Genomic DNA, 24252 nt, shown 5'->3' on the forward strand with positions numbered 1-24252 from the left:
ACTTTTGCAATCCCAATACTAAATAAAACATTGTAAAACATTTTTCTTCATTTCTTTTCTATTTTCTCTGCTAAAACAGTTTCTTTCAGAATCTTAGAATCATAAATCTATGGAATGGAATGAACTTTCTTTCCCATTGGGCTAGCTAGGCCCTCTGGGCAACTTTTAGACAAAGACCCCTAGTGTGCACACCCCACAAACGGTCAAACCGTAGCAGAAGATCTAAGTCGAGGTACTGATCAACGTACCCCCAACTATTTTGTAATGTCGAGACAATCCGCAAAGTTCCAATTCCTTGAGACACCATAAAGGCAATCCCAACCAGTTTAAAAACATTAAACTATCCATAAATCTTTTCTGTAACTATTCTATAATTCAAGGTTTGAAAACAAACTATCCGTATTAGGAGGAACATCCTCCTATTCAAACCAATCTCAACTCAAGAGAGAAACATACCTTTATAATCTTTTCTCATAAATATGAAAGTTTTAGTTGAAATCTTATCTTTTGTAGACCTTTCTCGTAACTATTAAAGATTTGAGTAAGGAATCTAACCTTCAAACTATATCAAACCAACTAGCTCAGTCAATACGGCTCCTCAATGAAACCGGAATCTACAATATAAATGTGTGTACTTCGTAAGTAAAAGACTTGGATACAACTAACTCTAGTTCACAAAGCCATCAACCTTTTCTAATTTCACATAAAACATCAAACAATCATATCATGTTCTTTAACCATATAAATGACTTTCATGTTCTAACGTCTAACTCAAACCGTCTAAGTCAAACTGTCTAACTAAACCGTCTAACTAAAACCCTTACCAAATTAATCAAAATCATCTTACTTTATATAAAATCAACATTAAAGAATCATATGTTGATATGGTAACTCAAAAGTTCATTATGAAGCAATTATATGAAAAGTAGAGTTTAAATCAACTATATAAAATATGAAATTTGAACAGAAACTTAATATGAGCATAACTTTCTCCTACGAAGACCAAATCAAGCGTTTATTGAGCCTATCTTGAGTAAAATTTCAATAGGAACAACTTTTGTGAAACAGTATTTTTGCTAAAAATGCCCGTAAACTGCCTAAAAACGCAAAATACGAACCTGAACTGGTAATTCTACGAATTACAGCACACTATATGCAATTCACTTGAACACTAACAAGCTTCCTACTATTCTAAACTAACTATTAAACTCATGAATGAACATTCAACTCAATAAATTCCACAATAAATTCCACACCCAAACTCTACAATCAAAAACCCCAATTCAATTTCAATCTAAAAACCCTAACCTCATAATTTTTAAAAGAAAACTTAGATTAGTTGAGGAATCCATCTTACCCACTAATATAGAAGATTGAGGATGAGAAATAACTTGCAAACTCCCCTAATTCGAGCACCAAATGCTCCAAATTACAGCAACGACGACCCCCCTTTTCTTCCTTGCGCCGCCTACTTCTATGGCGTCACCTCTAGTGGCGGTTGTGGTTGTGTCGTTGGCACGGTGGTGGTTGTGTGATGAAGGTAGAATTTTGAGAGAAGAAAATGGTGAAGATGTTGGAGATGGTGAAGAGGTTAAACGGTGGTGAAGCATTATGAAATGTCGTTCTTTTGTTGTTATATATTTTTTTTCTTTTCTTGTTTTATTTTTCCCTTTTCCCCTTTCTTACATATATGTGAGTATATTTCCTCTTATTACTATTATTAGTTAACTTACTTACTAAACTTGTCCCATTATAAGCATGTAAATTATTTACAAAATAAATCCTAAAGATAAATGAATTTAATTATTAAATAAACTAAAATATATAATATAGTTAATAAAATAAATAATAAACTATTTCAAAAATCGGGGTGTTACAACTGATGGAGGTTAGATGACATGACAGCTCAAGAGGTATAAATTTATATTTTTGCTTGATTTTTTTTTTTTTTGTTGTAGTTCAGTTTATATTATCTTAATAATATAGTGTTACAGGTTATATGGATGCCTTATGGTATCAATGTAGTACAAATTACCATTATCATTGTATCATGGGTCATTCGTTACGCTTCCATAATTGAACCGTGTTGTATTCACGGTTTTAATGATGACAAATAATGTTATTGAGTCTAGAAAAATAAGTTGAGTCTAGGAAATTAATTATGTAACTTAAAATTTATTTTACATAAATTCATATTATCTTGTGTGTAATTATTTAATTATAACTTGTGGATAAATGGTTATGAGTTTAACCTAGTCAAGTTATTTAAATAAATCAATTCCTACTAGAAAATTGATTTGTAACTTCGAATTAATTTTAATATTGTCTTGAGTGTAATTTATTTAATTATAACTTGTGGAGAAATGGTTATGAGTTTAACCTAGTCAAGTTATTTAAATAAATTAGTTGATGTGCTTGAAATATTATGTGTTATAAATTGCTTTGAATTAACCAGATAACATGGAATATTATTTTGAGTAAAATAATTTTCATGATATTTGTTGGAGTATGCGTTTGTTATTATTCTACAGGTTAAAGAATTATTCTGTTGAAAACAAGAAATAACAAACCGAGCTATAATGGAGGAAGCGCATCAGGCTGCAGTTCCTACAATCCAGGAGACTGGAAACTGACTGACCAATCAGCTCCTAGAATCCAGGAGACTGGAAATGTTTGACCAGTTAGTTCCTTGAATCCATAAGATCTAACTAACTCCCAAATATTTAGCCTCAACAACAAACTTCACGCTAAATATGAAAGTAATGGCTGAGTGTATGTCTATTTGAATGTGGAGTTAGTTGGAGAAGATCATGGATAAAATGGCTACATCAACGGATAGATCATGAGTCACTTCCAACACCCATGCCTGCTTAATGGAGCAAAAATAGGAGCTGCTGTGATCTTCTATATATAGCTCAATGATGAACCAGAATAAACGAATAACTTCCCAGATTTATTTGTAATATTTTATAAGGAAGTTTATTTTCGGTTTTAACACTCTTCAAAGCAATTATTCTTGTAATACTTCCGAGTGTTGGGTGAGTGAGATTTAGAGAACAAAATCTTGTAATCAAGAGTGAGAAAGAGAAAGAGAAAGAGAAAGAGAAGACTTCGAGTGAAGTCAAGCGAGAAAAGTCACGTGTTCAAGGGGAACAGGGTGACTGGGGAACAAGTTCCTAGAGGAACAGAGAAGTCCAATATTAGGTTGTACAAAAGAGAGTCTTTTGGCCTAGTATATTAAAGAAAGTTTGAGTCAAAATCCCTCGCGGTCAAAGTTTTTCTTCCCATTGGGCCTAGGAAGTTTTCCTTGTAAAAATCTCGTGTGCTTGTCTCTTTCGAATTTCAAGTTTGTTTTAATTACGCATTACAAATTGAAAATTTCTCCTCAACTATAATTTACCCCCCTCTTATAGTTGGTCTAGTGTTCATACTAGAATAACAATTGGTATCAGAGCCTAGTACCTCCAGAATCAGCTAACACTGAGGAGATTGTACCCGGAACAATGAACACAACAGGAGAAAAGCTTGATGAAGGGTATTCAACTTAATGCCCACCCATGTTTAATGGCATGCATTATCCATACTGGAAGAATCGTATGAAGATATTTATTAAAGCGGAAAATTACCAAGTGTGGAAAAAAAACTGAAACCTGTGACTTTGAGGTCACAAAGAAGAACGAGAAAGGGGAGCTGATTCCTAAACCCCTTGTCGAATTCGACAAAGAGGTCTTCGACAAAATGGAGATGAACAACATGGCCAAGAAGCTACTTCATTGTGGTCTTGATCCCTATGAGCACAATCAAGTCATGGGATACAAGACTGCAAAGAAAATGTGGGAACTCCTTCAAATTGCTCATGAAGGAACAAGCAAAGTGAAACGATCAAAGATCGATATGCTCATGCATAAGTATGAATTGTTTCACATGAAACAAAAGGAGCCTATTCAAGATATGCTCACTTGCTTCTCCAACATTATAAACGAGCTTGAATCTCTAGGAAAGTTAATCTCCCTAGAGGAACAGGTCTGGAAGGAGAAGGGCAAGGAACAACAAAGATCATTATCGAAAAATGATATGAAGAGAGCCATGGTAGTAGCATGGGGAGAGTCTGACTCAGAGGAGGAGCAGGAAGAAACTGAGGAAGAAACTGGCCATCTATGCCTCATGGCAAATGTCAAAGAAAAAATGGAATCATCTAACCCTAAGGTAAGCCTTAATGCCATTGAAGAGGAACTTACATAATCGAATAAAAGCCAATTAATAAAACTTATGCTAGAAATCTTAGATGATTACAAGGATGTATGTGCAAAAAGAGATCAATTAACTAATGCTTTGAAAATCACTAAGAATCATTCAAATTGGCTTAACTCACTAAAATGTGACACTGAAAAAAGATTCTTTGAACTTTTTGACAAGAGTAGAGCTTATCAAGATGCTTTTGAAAAATTCAAAAATGAAAATTATCTTTTGAACTTGGAACTGGCAGAATTGAAACTGTTTGGTCTTGAAGGAAAAGTCTCTTCATCTAATACCATAAATATTGCTGAAAAAATAAAAGACGATTTTGACAATATTTTTCGAGAACATCTGGTATTTAAGAAGAAACTGGAGCCCTCAAGGAACAAGCCACCTGTTCATGTCACATGGATATATAAGTATCAAAACAAAGGAAGAGGTGGTCTAGATTTCAATCATACAAAGAAGAATAAAAAGAAAAAAAAATGTTAATCTGCCAAGTAGTAAAATATGTTCTTACTGTGGGAACAATGGTCACATCGTGTCTGACTATTCCACCAGAGAAGAACATATTGAGAGGAACACATACCTAGTAGTAAAATATGTTCTTACTGTGGGAACAGTAGTCACATCGTGTCTGACTGTTCCACCAGAAAAGAACGTATTGAGAGGAACACATACCTAGTGAAACAGGTTTGGGAAAAGAAGAAAGGCTCATGTCCAACAATGGAACCCAAGCTAGACTGGGTTCCTATCACTAACTAGTTTGCTATGGTACAGGCTAAAGTGAGGGGGAACAACTCGTGGTACCTCGATAGCAGTTGTTCTAAACACATAATAGGAGACAAATTAAAATTTCTCTCACTTGCAGTCTTAAATGGAGGAACTGTGACCTTTGCAGACAATCTTACGGGAAACATTGTAGCAGTTTGTAAGATTGGTAAATCTCAGTCACATTCCATAGAAAATGTATTTTTGGTCGAGGGCTTAAAAAGTGGCTTACTTAGTATATCTCAGTTTTGTGATAAATAAAATACAGTGAAGTTTAGTAATGAGTCTTGTGTAGTCAGCAATGAAAGTACAGGAACCAAGATCCTTGAGGGAACAAGGAAAGGGAACACCTATATGGTTAACCTGAACCTTGTTCCTAGGAATAATCTCACATGCTTAAGTGTGATCGAAACTGATCCTTTTCTGTGGCACAACGACGTGGTCATGCAAGCCTGTCCTCTGCATAAAATAAGTGGGAAGGACTTGGTGGTTGGTCTACCAACTATTAAGTCACTAAACCACAATGTTTGTGATTCATGTAATAAAGTCAAGCAAGTGAGATCCTCATTCAAATCCAAGAAAATGATAAGCATACAAAGTCCATTAGAACTTCTTCACATGGACTTATGTGGCCATATACGCATCGAAAGCCGATCCGGTAAGAAATATGTATTAGTCATAGTAGATGATTTTTTGAGATACACATGAGTTATTTTTCTTCATAGTAAGGATGAAACGTTTGATAAATTTCTAACCTTTGCTAAAAAGATTCAAAGAACAAGTGGTTTTAAATTAAAGCATTTAAGTTCTGACCATGGTACGGAGTTTGAAAACTTCAAGTTGGATGAATTTGTAGTAATGAAGGTTTAGATCATAATTTCTCAGCTCCAAGAACACCACAACAGAATGGTGTAGTCGAAAGGAAGAACCAGACTCTTGAGAATATGGCAAGGACAACGATAATTGCAAGCGGTCTTCCGAAAAATTCTTGGACTGAAGCATTGAACACGACATGCTACCTAACCAATCGTGTCATGCTAATGCCAATCACCATGAAGACTCCTTATGAGCTACTTAGAGGAAAAAAACCCAATATTTCTTATTTTCGAGTTTTTGGATGTAAATGTTTTGTAAATAACAATGGAAAGGACAACTTAGGAAAGTTTGGTGCTAGAAGTGACGAGACTATTTTTCTAGGTTATGTTTTAAGTAGTAAGGCTTATCGTGTCTACAATAAGTGAACAATGTATGTCGAGGAAAGTGTACATGCTATTTTGATGAGACTAACTCCTTGCAGGAATAGAGACACAATGATATCTTTGAAATTGGATTAACTCGTCCTGATGAAGTGTAATCAAAATTATGAGGAACTAACACTTGCAGGAAAAGAGAAAAAGCAAGTTCCTAATCCTGGTAACCCTGTGCATGATCCCCTTGAGGAGCCAGGATTAGGAGGATCAAGAAACTAGTGACCCAGGAGAAGATCATATGAATCAACCATCACAAGAAACTCAAGAAGCAACTACAAGATTTGATCCAAAGCCTTGAAAACACCTAAATTCTCATCCTTTAGAATTGATAATATGTGATATCGAAAGTGAACTCAAACGAAATCCAAATTGAAGAATTTTTGTGCTTTTCACGCTTTCTTATCCATGACAGAACCTAAGGACCATATGGAAGCGCTCAAGGAGGCTGATTGGATCAACGCTATGCAAGAGGAGCTAAATAAGTTCTAAAGGAACAAGGCTAAACTTCTTGCCAAAGCTTATAATCAACAAGAAGGAGTTTGCTGATCTGTGAATTCGAAATGAGTATAATAGGAGAGTTGAACTTCTTTCTGGGATTGCAAATTAAGTAAACTGAAAGAGGAATAATGATCCGTCAACAAAAATATGTCAAGGAAGTACTCAAGAAATATGGGCTGGAACAAGCAAAAACCAACCATACTCCGATAGGAACAGGTTCAAGGCTGGATGAGGATCCAAGTGGTAAATCTGTAGATCAGAAACTGTATAGAGGTATGATTGGATCCCTACTTTACTTAACTGCAAGTAGACCTGATATTTCCTTTGATGTTGGTTTATGTGCCAGATTCCAATCAAATCCTAAGGAATCACACTTGACAGTAGTCAAAAGAATTCTTAGGTATTTGAAAGGAAGTGATGATCTTTGTTTGTTCTATCCTCGAAGTGACTTCTTTCATCTAGTTAGCTACTCTGATGCTGACTATGCTGGAGACTTGGTGAATCGAGAAAACACTTCTGGAATTGCTTAGTTCCTAGGAACTAGCTTAGTTTCTTAGAGTTCAAAGAAACAAAACACTATTGCACTTTCAACAGCTGAGGCCGGGTATGTAGCAGCAGCCACTTGTTGTTCCCAGGTATTATGGATCAAACAACAGGTACGCGACTTTTGCATAAAATTTAAGTGTGTTCCTATATTCTGTGATAATACTAGTGCAATATGTATTTCCAAGGATCCAGTACATTACTCTAGGGTCAAGCATATTCATATTCGTCATCACTTTTTGAAGGACAATGTAGAAAAAGGCTTAGTCAAAGTTGAATTTTGTCCCACTGAAAATCAAATAGCTAATATCTTGACCAAACCACTTTCTAGAGACAGATTTGAAAAGATTCTCTTGGAACTAGGGATGATTAGAATAATATGAAAATGTCTTTATATTTATCTCCCTAAGTAATATTCTTTACTAAGTGTGTCCTGTAATTTTCATAAATTTTATTCATACACCTTTGTTAAGGTTGAGAACTCACATTAGTCTCATAATATTCCCCTTAGTGTCCTCACTAGTACTTTAAGAATAATACAGTACTTGTACAACTTAGTTAGAAGGTATCATAAGCATGAGTTCAAATATTCTTCATTCTTTTTCTTTCTTTTATTTTTCTTAATAATTCTTTTATTTTATTTCTCTTTTTATTTCTCGAATTTCTATTCTCTTATTCACATTTCATACGTTGCATTGGTTCGAAAAATAAATGCATGCCCTTTTGAAAAATTGTATGTCTAAGAAAAAGGAAAAGCACCAATAAATGAACCCTCTTGAAACACGCATAAAAGCCCCCTTCATAAACACTTCCCTCCATCCCATCATTACTTACTATTCACTCTCAAAAATCCCATCACATCCGAAACTTCTCATGTACTCTCTCTCTCTCTCCTTAAAAACCCTAATCTCCATGACACCAAAGCGCTCACGCACCGAAAGTGTTCCGCTTCCACAGGAGAAAACTTCTCCTCTTGTGGAATATGATGAGAGCGAAAATGAAACAGAGGTCTCAAGTCAAGAATCCTCTGCATGTAAGGAAAAATCGCCGGAATTGGAACTTTCTTCCAAGCAATTGAAAGATGAAATTGAGGATAAAGAAGAAGTAAAAAAGGAAAATTAAAATTCCCACGAAAAGAAACAAGACAAAATGCTCAAAATCTGATCATGCTAAACAAGGGTGCCTCCCATATTTGTACCAAGATCGATATTGTTGCTGCCTCCTTTTCCGTACATGAGCTTCCCTAATCCCAATTCCTTCTCCTTTAGACTTTATATATTTTCATTTTGGGCGTGTATATTTAATGAACAATTACATCACACTTTCTTTTATCTTTTTCTTGTGAAGTCACCAGTATTTCAATATATGCATCTTTCCTTTCTCAATTTTTCATCTTCTTCTCTTTTGCTTTTTGAACTCTGCTCCTGATATACCACTGCTTTGTTGTGCTTGTTCCTGTATTTATTACTCCTGGAATGTGTGGATGTCTAATATTTTGAGATAGTATGTTAGAGGTACTTGCCTTAATTTAATATTGTTGACTCTACTAGTGCTGCAGGTTTCACTACTTAGATTTGATGATGTCAAAAAGGGGAAGATGTATTGGCATTAGATTTTATAGTGTAAACTTTCTCAACAAATGATTCCTCTACTATAGGATTCTCATCCATATTCCAATCATCATCTTCATTAGTTATGGTCATACAAGAGTGATTTTGATTATTGATAATTTGACCCAATGTTTCAATTGATATTTTGCTAGATTCGACAATGTTGTCCATCATGGAATCACATCTCTTTAACAATGCCATATTTTCTTTAAGTGAATTAAGAATTTCAGAATAAACATGGCGTTCACAGCTAGAGACATCTTCTAAATTTGAGAAAGTGGTATTTCCATGGTCCCACTCATAAGTATCTCTAGACAACCACCCAAAGAAACTCCATGCTTTATCAAAGTGTTGGGATCGAAATTCACCATTAAACATAGACTCCACAATTTCTCTTGTATGCATATTCAAACCATCATATATCACCTCACACATCTCCCAAATCTCAAGTCTATACTTAGTTAGAAGAGTGTTCTCAAATCTCTGATAATAATTCCAAAATGGTTCATCCTCATATTGAGGAAAGACGAAGTTTGTCATTTTTTGGAATTCTCTTAAAAAAAATTTACAAAAAAAAAAAAATTATGTACAAAACCCTAGACTCATATAAACAACACTTACCACATAAAATAAAGACAAGATAAAAAAACCAATAAAGAAAAGTAAAGAAAAAGAAAGCAAAAAAATCAATTAAGCAATTTCAAACTTAAGAAAGCTTCAATCAATAACATTATTTCCCCGGCAACGGCGCCATTTTGATAAAAGGTTTTTAGTGTGTCGTTAAGGCACCAAAAACCGCTTTCCAAACAATATTTATATGTCCTAACAAGCAATTACTAAGAGAATAGTAAGGGCAAGTCAAGGGTCGATCCACAGAGAAACAGGGATTGGTTAAAGTCTATCTAGTCTAGACTACCTAATTGAAAGGTATTTGGGGGTTTGAAAGAGGTTTGGTAACAATTAAGACTAACTAATAACAAGAACAAGCAAATATCAAGAGTTTAAATATCAATTAAAAGACGCTAGAGTTAAGGTTACTAGTATGAATAAGAACATATAATGATTGTTAATGCGATTGTGAAGCAACGAAGACGATTATGCAAGGTTTAGTTTTCCTCTAAAATACTCGAGTCCTCTCTCGAATGGTCCTCAAGAGTAATCGCTTAATCAATCAACTAAATCCTCTCTCGAATGGTCTTTAGTTCATTGATTAAGAAATTCAATAAGTTCGGAAAACCCCTAAGGAATGATCCCCTTAATTTCTACCCAATATCTTGGCCTAGAATTTAAGTTGATTCTTGGGGATGATAAAAGAGTTCAAAATTCGTTTTAAGAACATTTGAAATCAAAATACCAAAGTATAAATGTGATCAATATCTTTCCTAAGGTCTCAAAACACCAAGATCAATGCATAAACTTCTTTAAACGTCACAATCACATCAACAACACATTTAAAACCTTAATTCATACTTTCACCCTAACCCTAGATATGAAACTACTCACTAATCATGGAGTTTAAGAAATTAAACATAAAATCTATGACTAATCTAAGGCTCAACATGATTAAGAAATGATTAAACTAATGGAAATCGCAATTATGAAACTAAGAGAATGAAGATCTAGAATAACAAAAATCAAGAACAAAGACGGAAAGAATGAAATAAAAACTAAAACTTTGAATTAAATTGAATGAAAAGTACCTTGAATGTATTGGAAATCACAAACTATGATTAACAATTCTCAAATCTCAATCAAACTAAAGTGTTTTCTCTCTAATACAAAACCCTAGAATATTGTGTAGAAAACTAGAATAAAACGTAACTGTTATGTTCCCTATTTTGAGTTTTGAATGATGACAAACCACATTGAACTATTATATTGCATGCATGTTTCTGTTTACATGTGTAGGTGCCAAAGTACGAGTTCAATGGATAGAAAGACGAAGCTAGTGAAGCCAAGTCTTGAAGAATTGCATGAAGACCAAGATCAAGTTGTAGCTTTTAGGTCTTAGATGCAATGTAAGTGGTATAGAGGTTTTAATGCACTATAAAGGTTTGAAACTAGAGAGATGAGGTAGTTGTGGATGACAAGAAACATCGGATACTTGTCATACACAACTACAAGTAAAATATGCATGGTTAATTGGAACAATCTGGGAACAGATCTGAACCAGTCCTCTAAGATTTACTTCATGCATTCGTATTTTAGGAAAGTTTTCTGTCCGAGTAAAATTGATTTTCAAAATACACGGATGCATGGTTTGATATGTGAGCAAGATTTCTTAATATGGTAAGTGTGTTATATGATATTATACTGAGTATATTTTCCTTGGAATTATTTTTCATACTTCCGAGGAAAGTATACTCACATAATATCATGTAATATTTACTTACCAAAGGCTTATTTAAGGTGTTTTGAGAACATACAAACATTAAGCTTTTGCACGATAATTTTTGAGTATTCTCTCAGCAAAAGTATTCTCTCTCAAGTATTCAAACCTAGCATAAACCCTAATACCACATAGATCTTAAACACTCTCATTCTAAGCATATAAGGTTGTTTTGCTCGTGAGAGAAAAACTTGTTGTATTTGAGCATCTGTGAGTTCAGGTTGCTGGGGAAGTTGATCAGGGATAATTCATTTGAACCATCATAGTTGGTGGTTGAGTCGAACTTCCATAGGTGGAAGTTGGGGAATCATCTTGTGCATAGGTGCATAAGTGATTGAGTGTAATTCTTTTGTTATTCTGAGTTGATTAATAAAAGAGTGAGTGAGTGGAGGACGTAGACTTATTTGAAGTCGAACCTCGTTAAATCCTTGTGTTGTTTATTCATTGCTTTTATTTCCGCTGCTAGAGAACTGTTTCTTTACTGTTCTACTCAATAATCGAAAAAGTTGCAACATTCGGACAAACACTCAATTCACCCCCCCTCTTGAGTGTCTCTTGCACTTACAATTGGTATCAGAGCCTAACTTCTTGAAAGGGTAACACCTAGAGAAGGAGGACATAATGACTACTCAAGAAATGACCAGTGGACCCGGAGGATCAAGGCTACCAAAGTTCAATGGAACTAACTATCCTTGGTGGAAGAATTGCATGAGAAATCTGATCATTGGCACAGACTATGAGTGCTGGATGATCATCAGAATGGACCAAGGAAGGTGGCTAACAATTCAGATGGAACAGAGAAGAAGGAGAGTGAGTACACTACTACAGATCTGAAGACCTTCGAGAAGAATGCAAAGGCCATGTCATACTTCAACAAGGTATTGCTGATAATGAGGTAAGTCGTATATTAGCATGCTCTACTGCTAAGGAAATATGGGAAACCTTAGAATTAGCCTATGAAGGCACTAGTGAAGTCAGGAGATCTAAAGTTGATATGCTTATGTCTAAATATGAAACTTTTGATATGAACCGAGATGAAAATATAAGAGATATGTTTACTCGTTTCATGACAATTATCAATGAACTTAAATCTCTTGGAAAAGACTTTACTAATGAAGATTTGGTGAGAAAGATCTTGAGAAGTTTGACAGGTAAATGGCTGCCCAAGGTGACTGCTATTCAGGAGGCTAAGGATCTAACGATTGTCCATGAACAACTTATTGGGTCATTAATGACTCATGAGATGTTGGTGGAGTCAAAAGAGGAAAGCACAACAAAAAGTCGTGGGTTAGCTTTGAAGGGTGAGGAAAATGATGAAGATCTGATGATATTGGCTCATGGCTAAGAGGTTTGAGAGGAGTCTCAGAACGCAGTTCAAGGGGAAGTCTTGGAAGAACAAGGGCAACTTGAAGAAGACCAGTTTCAGCACTGGTTGCTTCAAATGTGGAGAAACTGGACACATGATCAAGGATTGTCCAGCATGGAAGAATGATAAAGGAGGACAGAGAGAGAGAAAATGACTAAGAGGGCTATGCTAGCCGCCTGGGGTGATTCTGATTCAGGTGGTGAAAGCGAGGAAGATGAAGCCCTAATGTGTGTGACGCTCTGATTGGAGACATAGACCAGAAGCAGACCAGTTTAGGAAAGAAAGGACACATGTGCTCATGGCAGGAAGCAGCTCTTCCGACGAAGAACAGGTAACTATTTCTAATATGCAAGAACAAATGAGATATTGTGATAGAGATGAGTTACTAGGTTTTATTGATTCTGCTATTGAACAAAATGTTAAAGGTAATGCTGCTTATAAAGCTAACAAAAAGAAGTTGAGAGAAGTAACTCGAAACTTAGACCTAAGTGAAAGCCGTTCTGCTGAACTTGAACTTATTTGTACAGAACTGAAAGAAAAAATTTCAGAGCTTGAAATAAGTTTGGATCAGAAGAACATTGAGCTTGAGATGCTAAGACCTCAATCAGATTTTTCAAAAACTGACTTTTATCAAAATATGATAGAGGATTTAGTAAACTCAAGGAGGCTGAAGTTGAAGGTATAAATTTCGAGTTACTCAAACAGAAAAGCTCTACTTTAGAACATTCTGATTTAATTTTGGCTCATAATTATCTGATTGATGATGTGGAAGAATTGTTCAATGAGTATGTGGATTTGAAAGCTCTTTTGCTAGCACAAGTGGTCCTAGTGTTAATGTGAAGACTTATGTTTGGAATATGAGGGTAAGATCTGTGATCTTCAATCCGAATATACGAACTAAGAAAAGGCAAGAACATTGCGACCACTTCTGAACCAGATCCGAACTGGTTTCAAAACTTAAGGATGAGCTTCATAAGGCAAAGTTGGATCTTGCCATTGCTGCAGAATTTAATGAAGCTCAACTTAAGAAACTTGAAACCAAGGAACAGGATTTGAGTGACTGCTTGAGACAGATGAACAGGTTGCTCGATGCTCAAAGTACTTAAACATTCTGACCTCACAACCTGGTAATCCTCAGAGGTTTGGATTAGGGTATTCTGGAACCAGTTCCCAACAGCCACCAAAGTTGGGAAGAGATGAGACTTGGATTTCTGAATTCAAGAGAGGTAAGTACGTGTTTGCAAAGGATATGCACGTGTGTACCTACTCGGTAAGAATGGTCATGTTATTAATACTTGTTGGACTAAGCAAAAACATAAAAAGAAACCAGTCTCATGTTCACAATGTTCATATCAGAAGGGTCAACACACAATTGGTCGAACAATGGAAAACATGATAAAACTAAGAAGACCAATGTAAAACAAATCTGGGTTAGAAAGGACAGAGTCAAACTAGTTTCCAAGGACAAGGAACCCAAGAAAATCTGGGTTCCTAAAACTAAACCTTGATTTGTTGTGCAGGTTAGAGTGAGAGCAAAACCATACTGGTATTTGGACAGTGGTTGCTCAAGACACATGTCAGGAGATAAAAGTCAATTTCTCTCACTCGTAGCCTATGAAGGAGGAAGTGTCACCTTTGGAGACAATAGCAAAGGTTTGATTAAAGGTATAGGTAAAGTTGGTAAGACACTTTCTCAAGCTATTAATGATGTTTACTTTGTAGAAGGTTTGAAACATAACCTCTTGAGCATTTCTCAACTATGTGACAAAGGAAACCATGTTGAATTTGAAACCAATCTTTGTCATATAGTCAACACTAAACAAGGGAACTGGTCTGCAAGGGATTTCGACATAACAATGTTTACATAACATTTTTAAGTCAGATTCCAAAGACCAGTGCCACTTGTCTTAGTGTTATAAAGGATGATCATTGGCTGTGGCATAAGAGACTTGGACATGTAGTTTTTCTTTGCTCAATAAACTGAGATCTCAAGACTTGGTGACAGGTTTACCTAACATCAAGTTTGCTGCAGATCATATTTGTCATGAATGTGCTAAATGTAAACATGTCAAGTCCTCTTTTCAGCCAAAGAAGTTTGTAAGCACAACTAGACCTTTCGAACTTGTACACATGGACTTGTGTGGGCCCATGCGTGTGCAAAGTCGAAATGGTCATAGTTATGTGTTTGTGTTAGTTGATGATTATTCTCGTTTCACTTGGACAATCTTTTTGAAGTTTAAAAATGAAACTTTTGAAGAATTTGAAATTCTGGTAAAACAAGTCCAAAACAAGATTAGTCATCAACTGGTCTCTATCCGGTCTGATCATGGTTCTGAATTTGACAATGTCAGCTTCGTAACCTACTGTAATGATCATGGTGTATCTCACAATTTTTCAGCTCCTAGAACTCACAACAAAATGGAGTGGTTGAAAGGAAAAATCGCACTCTAGAAGAAATGGCAAGAACAATGCTTCTAGAGAGTGGTCTTCCTCGAAACTTCTGGGCTGAGGCTGTGAGTACTGCGTGTTATATTTTGAATAGGGTAATGTTGAGACCTTTACTTAGAAAAACACCTTATGAGCTCCTTAGGGGAAGAAAACCAAACATTGACATTTACGATTTTTGGGTGCAAATGTTTTGTACACAACAATGGTAAATCAAGTTTGGACAAGTTTGACCCTAGGAGTGATGAGGCTGTTTTCGTTGGATACTCTTCACACAGCAAGGCATACAAAGTTTTCAATAAAAGAACCTTGTGTGTTGAAGAAAGTATCCATGTCTTGTTTGATGAGACTAACATGTTCAGCAAGCATGTGCAGGTTGAAGATGCTGATGAGTTCGAAATTGGTATGCTGAACTTTACGGGGCTAAGGATGAGAAGGTGCTGAACCAGGCTCACACACAACTCTCATAGAGAGGAAGAGTCTGGTCCAGCACAGAATCAGGTAGCTCAAGAGGTAAGGGAAGGAGATAGTGACTCAGATGCTCATCCACATGAAGATGATGCAGATGAGCCACTATGGAAACTGGTTCACCTGCTCAAAACAACAATGAGACAGGGGGAACCAGTACAGGAACAGGTTCAACATTAGAAGGCACAAATGCAAACATTGATAAAAATCTAATCATTAAGTCAAGTCCTCTCACCCCACTGATCTAATCATTAGTGACATTAACAAGGGGGTGCAGACAAGGAATCTACTTTGCAAAACTTTTGTGCATTCTATTCCTTCTTATAAGTGTTGAACCTACTGACTATAAGGTTGCTTTAAGGATCCAGATTGGGTTCTAGCCATGCAAGATGAACTCAATCAGTTTGAGAGAAATCAAGTATGGCATCTTGAACCCAGGACGGAGAACATGTCTGTTATTGGAACTAAATGGTGTTCAGGAACAAATTGGACGATTCAGGAATTATAGTCAGAAACAAAGCTAGGCTAGTGGTTCAAGGGTTTAATCAACAGAAGGAATTGATTATGATGAAACCTTTGCTCCAGTAGCCAGGCTTGAAGCTATCAGGATATTAATTGCATTTGCTGCTAAATGAATTTTAAACTTTTCAAATGGACGTTAAGACACCTTTCTTAATGGCTATTTGAAAGAAGATGTTTATGTAAAGCACCCCCTGGTTTGAGATAGTGATTGCCAAATCATGTTTTTAAACTCGAAAAGCTCCTATGGTCTCAAACAAGCTCCAGAGCTTGGTATGAGAGACTTTCCAGTTTTCTTTTAGAAAATGGTTATAAGAGAGGATTAGTTGACAAGACACTATTCTTGAAAGAAAGGGGAACTGATCTGTTAGTGGTCCAAATATATGTTGATGATATTTTGTTTGGAGCTACTAATCCTGATTTGTGTAAAGAGTTTGCAGATTTGATGAAGAGCGAATTTGAGATGAGTATGATGGGAGAGCTTGGATTCTTCCTTGGTCTTCAAATCAAGCAAACCAAAGATGGAATCATGATCCATCAACAGAAATACCTCAAGGAGCTGCTGAAGAGGTATGGTCTGCAAGATAGCAAGTCCTATGAAACACCTATTCCAACTTCTACAAAATTGAGCCTTGATGAGAAGGGAAAGGATGTTGAGGGCACGCTATATAGAGGTATGATTGGCTCATTGCTTTACTTAACAGCAGTAGGCCAGATATAGTGTTTTCAGTAGGGTTGTGTGCGAGATTTCAAAGCAACCCTAAAGAATCTCACCTAAAGGCTGTTAAAAGGATTCTTAGGTATCTCAATGGTACTGATGATTTGTGTTTGTGGTATCCAAAGGGCAGCAGCATGAGCCTCATTGGATACACAGATGCTGACTTTGCTGGTTTTATTGTGGACAGGAAAAGTACTTCTGGAATGGCCCACTTCTTAGGTCTTGTCTCATTTCATGGGGATCTAAGAAACAAATTCTGTAGCATTATCCACACTGAGTCTGAGTACATTGCTGCTGCTTTGTGCTTGCTCAACTCTTGTGGATAAAGTCACAACTAAAGGATTTTGGGGTCTGTTTCGGAAGTGTTCCGATTTTATGTGATAACACAAGTGCAATCAATATTTCGAAAAACCCTATCCAGCATTCTAAAACCAAGCATATTGAGATTAAGCATCATATTCTAAGGGACAATGTTGAAAAAGGTAATGTTGAGTTGGAGTTTTTCAGGTCAGAAGATCAACTAGCTGACATATTTACAAAACCTTTGAGCAGAGAAGTGTTCATCAAACTTCGTACCTTGTTGGGTATGATTAAGATTAGACAATGAGCTCTTAGGTCTTGACTTGTCCCTTTGGCCAGTCAAATGATGTCAATTTGTGTATATATTTTTTTTTTATATTTTCTTTTGCTTTTTAGGGCTTACAAAGTTCTTATGCGATGCTGAACTGATCATCTTAGTACTTGGGTACTTAAGCATAAGTCTTAAAAAGGTAAGTTGGCACAGACCAATTGCAGACCACTTGGGAACCATATTCTTGAGGCGGTTATTCTCTGAATACTTGTAATTAAGGCAACTGCAGTTTGTGAAGAACGGATATATCCGTTTGATTTTTTTTTCCTTACCATCTTATATATATTCTTGCATGTGATCATACTTTCCTTATTTCTCTCTTATTATCTTTGATCACATATTTTCCAGATTTTGTTTTCTTTAGTTGCTATTTTCTCTCGATCAAACCCTAATCTCTTCTTCTACTTCCTTCTTTCTCGAATTCTTGAAACACAAATTGTTCAAGTTTTCCTTTCTTGTTCTCAAGTGCTCGAAACATAGTGAATTCAGTCTCATCATGTCAAAAATAAGGAGTTCAAGGTTGGTCGAAAAGGAGGTTGAAGAATCTCCTGAAATTGAAACTAAGAAAGCCAAGTAGCTGAACTGGTTGTAGAGGAAGAGGTTGAAGAAGAGGAAGAATTACCTCTGATACGGAGGTCTTCAAAGAAGCCAGCACTGCAAAGTCCACCACTACAAAATCTACCACCACAAAAGCGGTTACTTCAAAATCAACCGCCAAAAACACCAAAACCGCTACTCCCAAAATTACAAAAACCATCACTCCCAAAAAGCCTGTCACACCAAAATCAAAGGTCCCTCTCCAAAACCGGTTGAGGAGTCTAAGCCAGAGGAGTCGGAGAAGATAGAGGAGTCAGAATCTGAAAAGGAGTCGGAGCCGGTGGGTGAGTCGAACCGGAAAATCAGGAGTTGGAGGAAGAAGAAGTTGAGAAGGAGGATGTTGTAGTTGAAAAGGCAAAAAGGTTGCCGCCAAGAAACCGCCATCAAAAGCGGTTAAGTCTGTTGAGAAGACGGTTACCAAACCCATTCCCTCAAAACCGCCAGTCAAAACCACCAAGTCCAAAATCTCTACCCCTACAATTCACCCAAACCAGTGGAGAAATTAAAAAGGAAGGAAGATGGTGATGTTGAGGGGGAAGTTTCTAAGAAGGAGGGTGTTAAGGCTGTTGCAGCAAGGCACAAGGATAAAGACGGTTGCTAGGAAGGGTGCTGAATCTTCCAAAGGCAAGGAGATCATGGAGCAGGAACCAGAATCAGACCGGTTCCCTGCTGACAAAAAGAGGAAGGTGCCTGCTACTGCTGCTGCTGAGGGTTCTAAACCCAAGAAAAGTAAGTCTATTACTCCTGCGCCTTTGTATGATTTGAGGGATAGGTCTATACTGGTTGGTTTTTCTGTTGCAAAGAGTTGGGTTAATCAAAATTCTTGCATGAGGTTAAGGAAGCCCTAGATTTTCAGAAATGGTCTGTGTTATTTGCCAAAGAACTTGATGTGTTTATGCCTTTGGTTGAGGAATTTTATGAACACCTGCATACTAAGGACGATGGGTCCTACTTTGCTTTTGTTAAGGGCACTCCCATTAATTTATCTGAGAAGAGTTTGGCTGAAATTCTCAAAGTCCCACACAAGGGACTGGATGAGTACTCAAGGGAGAACTGGCCCACAGTTAAAGGCCTCACAGCAGAACAGATCCAGACCAGGTTGTTCACTGGTCCTCCTGACCCTAAGCAGGGGTACACCATTGGCCATCTAAGGGAGCCAATCATGAGGATCTTTCATACCATAGCCTCAAAGATTGTGTTTCCCAGAGCACAAGGGCGCATGAGTGTTCGGTTGATGGATAGTGTTCTTATTTACTGTCTCATGGAACATATTCCAGTCAATCTCCCTGCTATGATTTGGGTCACATGATCTGCTGTGTGGAAAAGGCCAAGCATGCACTGCCCTATGGAGGATGGCTGACCTTAGTGTTCACTCATTGGAAAATTCGTATGGTGGGAGACTATGGCACCATGTCTCACCTTACGAATCAGATTATAGGTCAGAAGGGCATGTCATATGCAGGTGGTGTTCTGAAAATGAAAAGTGCAGCAAAGGGTGATGCTATTGGTGAAGGGACCAGTACGGAATCAGTTCAGGCTACTTATGCCTTGGTGAAGCAGTTGAGTGACCAATCAGATGATGCAGAATATGCTGAATAGTGTCACTCGCTTTGCACTGCTCTTCAGGAATCCTACAAGAGAGTTGAGGTTCGTCTTGACAAGGCTGGTATTTAGGGTAGAGAGGATTCTGAGGAAAAGGATGAGTCATCTCATGCTGCTGGTGATGAAGATGATGAAGAAGAGGAGGCAGAAGAGGAAGAGCAAGAAGAAGAGGAGGAGGAAGAACATGAAGGAGATGCTTCAGAGAACCTTGAGGAGGAAGAAGATGATGGGATTGAAAATGACTTTGGAGCTGATTGATTTATTTTCTTTTCTTCTTAACTATCTTTTGCTGCTAACCCCTCTTTTCTTAAACTTTCTATCTGGTTACCCCCTTCCCAAATTACAAAAACAATTGATCTTCTGTAATTTGGTCTACTACTGGTCTGTAATAACTCTTAATTAGGACAAGTAGCTTTTGGTACTCTGCAGGAACTTTGGTAGCATCAGCATCCCTAGAATGCTGTTTGAGCTGCCTATTTGCTTAATTAGTTATTATATTCTGCTTACTTTATGTTCCTTTGATTGTACCCTTGATTTATTTTGATGATGCCAAAAGGGGGAAGCAGGTGTGAAGTTCTGTGATCTTTTCCACCTAATCTTAGGGGGAAGTAGATCTGGTGCTATAAATTGTGTGTGTTGCAGCAACTAGAACAAGGCTGAGTGCCTTGTTAGTGGTGACAAACCAGAAGTGGTTTGGATTTGAGTGTATTCAAAGCACTTTACTTCTTTTCACCCTAATGACTTAGAAATAAGTCTGAACACTACTGATGTTCTTCTTGCGATGCATGTTTAAGTCTAAGAGCTCTGAGTCTAATCAGTATTTGCCTATGGTACTTAGAAACTCTTTCTTAAACTGCTGTCAGTTAGTTGTGAACTGGTGTACTTGTAAATGATGCTTAATCTGCAGGAACAGTACGAGACCAGTGCTTTGAGTTCTTATCTTAAGAATTCAATTTGTTTGAAAAAGTTCCCAAAACTAATGATATTATTTGCAGGGGAACTTCAGGGTTTGTCATCATCAAAAAGGGACAAATTTGTTATGTTCCCTATTTTGAGTTTTGAATGATGACAAACCACATTGAACTATTATATTGCATGCATGTTTCTGTTTACATGTGTAGGTGCCAAAGTACGAGTTCAATGGATAGAACACTAGTAGAATAAATGCTATTTGCTGCGGTTAAAAAGTGCCCTATTGCTGCGGTTTTGGGCACGCAGCAATTAAGGGCGCAACAATAGGTATTAATTAAATTGCTGCGGTTATAAACCGCAGCAATATCTACAAATATTGCTGCGGTTTTTAGGCCAAACCGCAGCAATATTTTTATGTAGTATATATTTATTAGAGAGTATTGCTGCGGTTTTGGGCCCAAAACCGCAGCAATAGGTCTTGGTAAAAGAATTTTTTTTTTTTTTTTTTTGCAATCAAATTTGAACTAAAATCAGGCAATTAATCCATCCACTATCACCTAATTCACATAATCTTATAATCAACAACAAAGTTGACGAAAAGAAAGAATATGAAATAACTAAAAAATCTAGATCTGGTGAAATTAACAGAAAATTAAACAAAACAGAAATAATGTAAAGTGAATCATATAATAAAAAAAATAGGAAAAATTAATAATAGAGGTCTGAACTTTGGGTGATAATTTTTAAAAGGTGTGAACTATTGATTAACCTGTGTAGGTCCCAACTTTAGGGGGTCTAAACTTTTAGCGGGCCTTAGTGACTTAAAACTGGCTTAATAGGTCATCACTTGTAAAACTTGGTTCACATCAGAAGGGTTAGTTGAGTGAGGGATGTAGGAACTAGGTGAGATTTCAAAAAAAATCTTCAGTTTTAAGTCGTTGAGGCCCGCTAAAAGTTAAGACCCCCTAAAGTTGGGACCTACATAGGTTAATCAATAGTTCAGACCTTTTAAAAATTATCGCCCAAAGTTCAGACCTCTATTGTCAATTTTTCCAAAAAAATAATCCATGATTTAATCATCTCTTGGGGACGAATCATCCATGAATGGATTTATCGCTGTCAAAGAATATCCCTGAATTTCATCATACACCATGCGTTGCACTGGATCACTTAGAACCTATAAGGCACAAATTTATTTAGTTTCATTCCACTTATATGTGATCAAAAGATATATATCATGCAAAAGTAGATCATTTTCCTAGGAAAACATACCCCATATACTTCATTAATGAACTTGCAAAAGTTCATAGTCTCTGGATCATCACCAGTCAAGTCAGGATGGCAAGCTTTTTTGATTTGTTGTGGTGTAGCAAATTTTCAAACACTGCCATTCATTAGTGCCTTCAAAATCATGATTGTTGCTCAAAACATAAACCCCAATTTCTCTTTAATTTTTACCCCGCAGTAACTAAAACATCATTATTCAAGCATCAATTTTTATAAAAATGTCAATTCTTTCAAAACCAATTCCTTATAAGTCAAACACCCAATTCCATACAAAAAAATTACACGAAAAAAAAATACAGATCCGGCGGAGAACGAAACTCGACGAGCCTTGAGAACGAACCAGATATGACGATCGTGGCTCGTGAAACTCGACGAGCCTTGAGAACGAAACTCGTGAAAAATCGTGGCTTGAGAACGAAACTCGTGAAAAACCTTGAGAACCAGATCTGAAAAATCGAAATCCACGAACGAACGAACGCATATGGCTCACGAACGAAGAGCCGTCGGCCGACTACAAACGAACGAAAAGGAAGAGGAGAGGGAGATTTCTTGAAGCACGACGAACGAAAAGAATGAACCAGATATGACGATGAAGAACAAAAATGATGAACGACGAACGACAAAGAAGAGGAGAGAAGTCAGATTGTTGAAGCACGACGAACGACAAAGAAGAGGAGAGAGGTCAGATATGACGGAGGAAATGAGAGAGAGTGAGGAGAGAGACGGCTGGGAGGAGTTGTGAAGGAAGACAAATAAACCCTAGGGTCGCGTCTTTTTTTTTTTAAGCAAACAATATTGCTGCGGTTTTGGGCGGGAAACCGCAGCAATATATTTTTAAAATATTTTTTATTATATTGCTGCGGTTTCCCGCCCAAAACCGCAGCAATATTAGTCTCTCCGGGCCCCACATTTTTTTCAAAATGTATCCGTTGAACAATATTGCTGCGGTTTTGGGCTTAAACCGCAACAATATTGTTATTTTCTATTTTTTCTTTTCTTTTGGCGTGTAATATTGCTGCGTATAGGTAAAACCGCAGCAATATCACCGCAGCAAATAGCATTTATTCTACTAGTGGAAAGACGAAGCTAGTGAAGCCAAGTCTTGAAGAATTACATGAAGACCAAGATCAAGTTGTAGCTTTTAGGTCTTAGATGCAATGTAAGTGGTATAAAGGTTTTAATGCACTATAAAGGTTTGAAACTAGAGAGATGAGGTAGTTGTGGATGACAAGAAACATCGGATACTTGTCATACACAACTACAAGTAAAACATGGATGGTTGATTGGAACAATCTGGGAACAGATCTGAACCAGTCCTCTAAGATTTACTTCATGCATTCGTATTTTAGGAAAGTTCTCTTTCCGAGTAAAATTGATTTTCAAAATACACGGATGCATGGTTTGATACGTGAGCAAGATTTCTTAAATATGGTAAGTGTGTTATATGATATTATACTGAGTATATTTTCCTTGGAATTATTTTTCATACTTCCGAGGAAAGTATACTCACATAATATCATGTAATATTTACTTACCAAAGGCTTATTTAAGGTGTTTTGAGAACATACAAACATTAAGCTTTTGCACGATAATTTTTTAGTATTCTCTCAGCAAAAGTATTCTCTCTCAAGTATTCAAACCTAGCATAAACCCTAATACCACATAGATCTTAAACGACTCTCATTCTAAGCATATAAGGCTGTTTTGCTCGTGAGAGAAAAACTTGTTGTATTTGAGCATCCTGTGAGTTCAGGTTGCTGGGGAAGTTGATCAGGGATCAATTTCATTTGAACCATCATAGTTGGTGGTTGAGTCGAACATCCATAGGTGGAAGTTGGGGAATCATCTTGTGCATAGGTCCATAAGTGATTGAGTGTAATTCTTTTGTTATTCTGAGTTGATTAATAAAAGAGTGAGTGAGTGGAGGACGTAGACTTATTTGAAGTCGAACCTCGTTAAATCCTTGTGTTGTTTATTCATTGCTTTTATTTCCGCTGCTAGAGAACTGTTTCTTTACTGTTCTTACAATAATCGAAAAAGTTGCAACATTCGGACAAACACTCAATTCAATCCCCCTCTTGAGTGTCTCTTGCACTTACAGTAACTTCTCGAAATGAAACAAAAACTCGTTTAATGAAGCCACGAGCTTCATTTTCCGGAAACGACGGGTGCGGGCGCACCTCACCCTTCTGCCTCAAACTGGACAGTTCAACTTAAAACAAGCATAACTTCTTCGTTTTATATCCAAATCAAGCTTATGACTAGTCGTTGGAAAGATATCGAGACGAGCTTTCACCTCCAACTGGAATTACCTTCATCCTATTTGTGGTTTTAAAGTTATGTGCATTTGAAGTTCTCCGTTCAAGATTTTATTGTGCAATGTGCTCCTTTGTGCGAGCGGACATGGGGA

The 24252-nt window shown here is 36.8% G+C and overlaps 1 long non-coding RNA gene across 1 annotated transcript in view; it reads right to left on the reverse strand.

Moving 5' to 3' along the window:
* The window catches only part of LOC130590674 (uncharacterized), a 13355-nt gene extending 11011 nt beyond the window's left edge, over nt 1–2344 (reverse strand). The window contains exon 1 of the long non-coding RNA XR_008968534.1: nt 1358–2344. This is a non-coding gene — a long non-coding RNA (uncharacterized LOC130590674). The remainder of the gene's footprint in view (nt 1–1357) is intronic.
* Between the last annotated feature and the right edge of the window lie 21908 nt (nt 2345–24252).

Source organism: Beta vulgaris, chromosome 1 (assembly GCF_026745355.1).
Source record: "Beta vulgaris subsp. vulgaris cultivar EL10 chromosome 1, EL10.2, whole genome shotgun sequence".
Classification (NCBI taxonomy): domain Eukaryota; kingdom Viridiplantae; phylum Streptophyta; class Magnoliopsida; order Caryophyllales; family Amaranthaceae; genus Beta; species Beta vulgaris.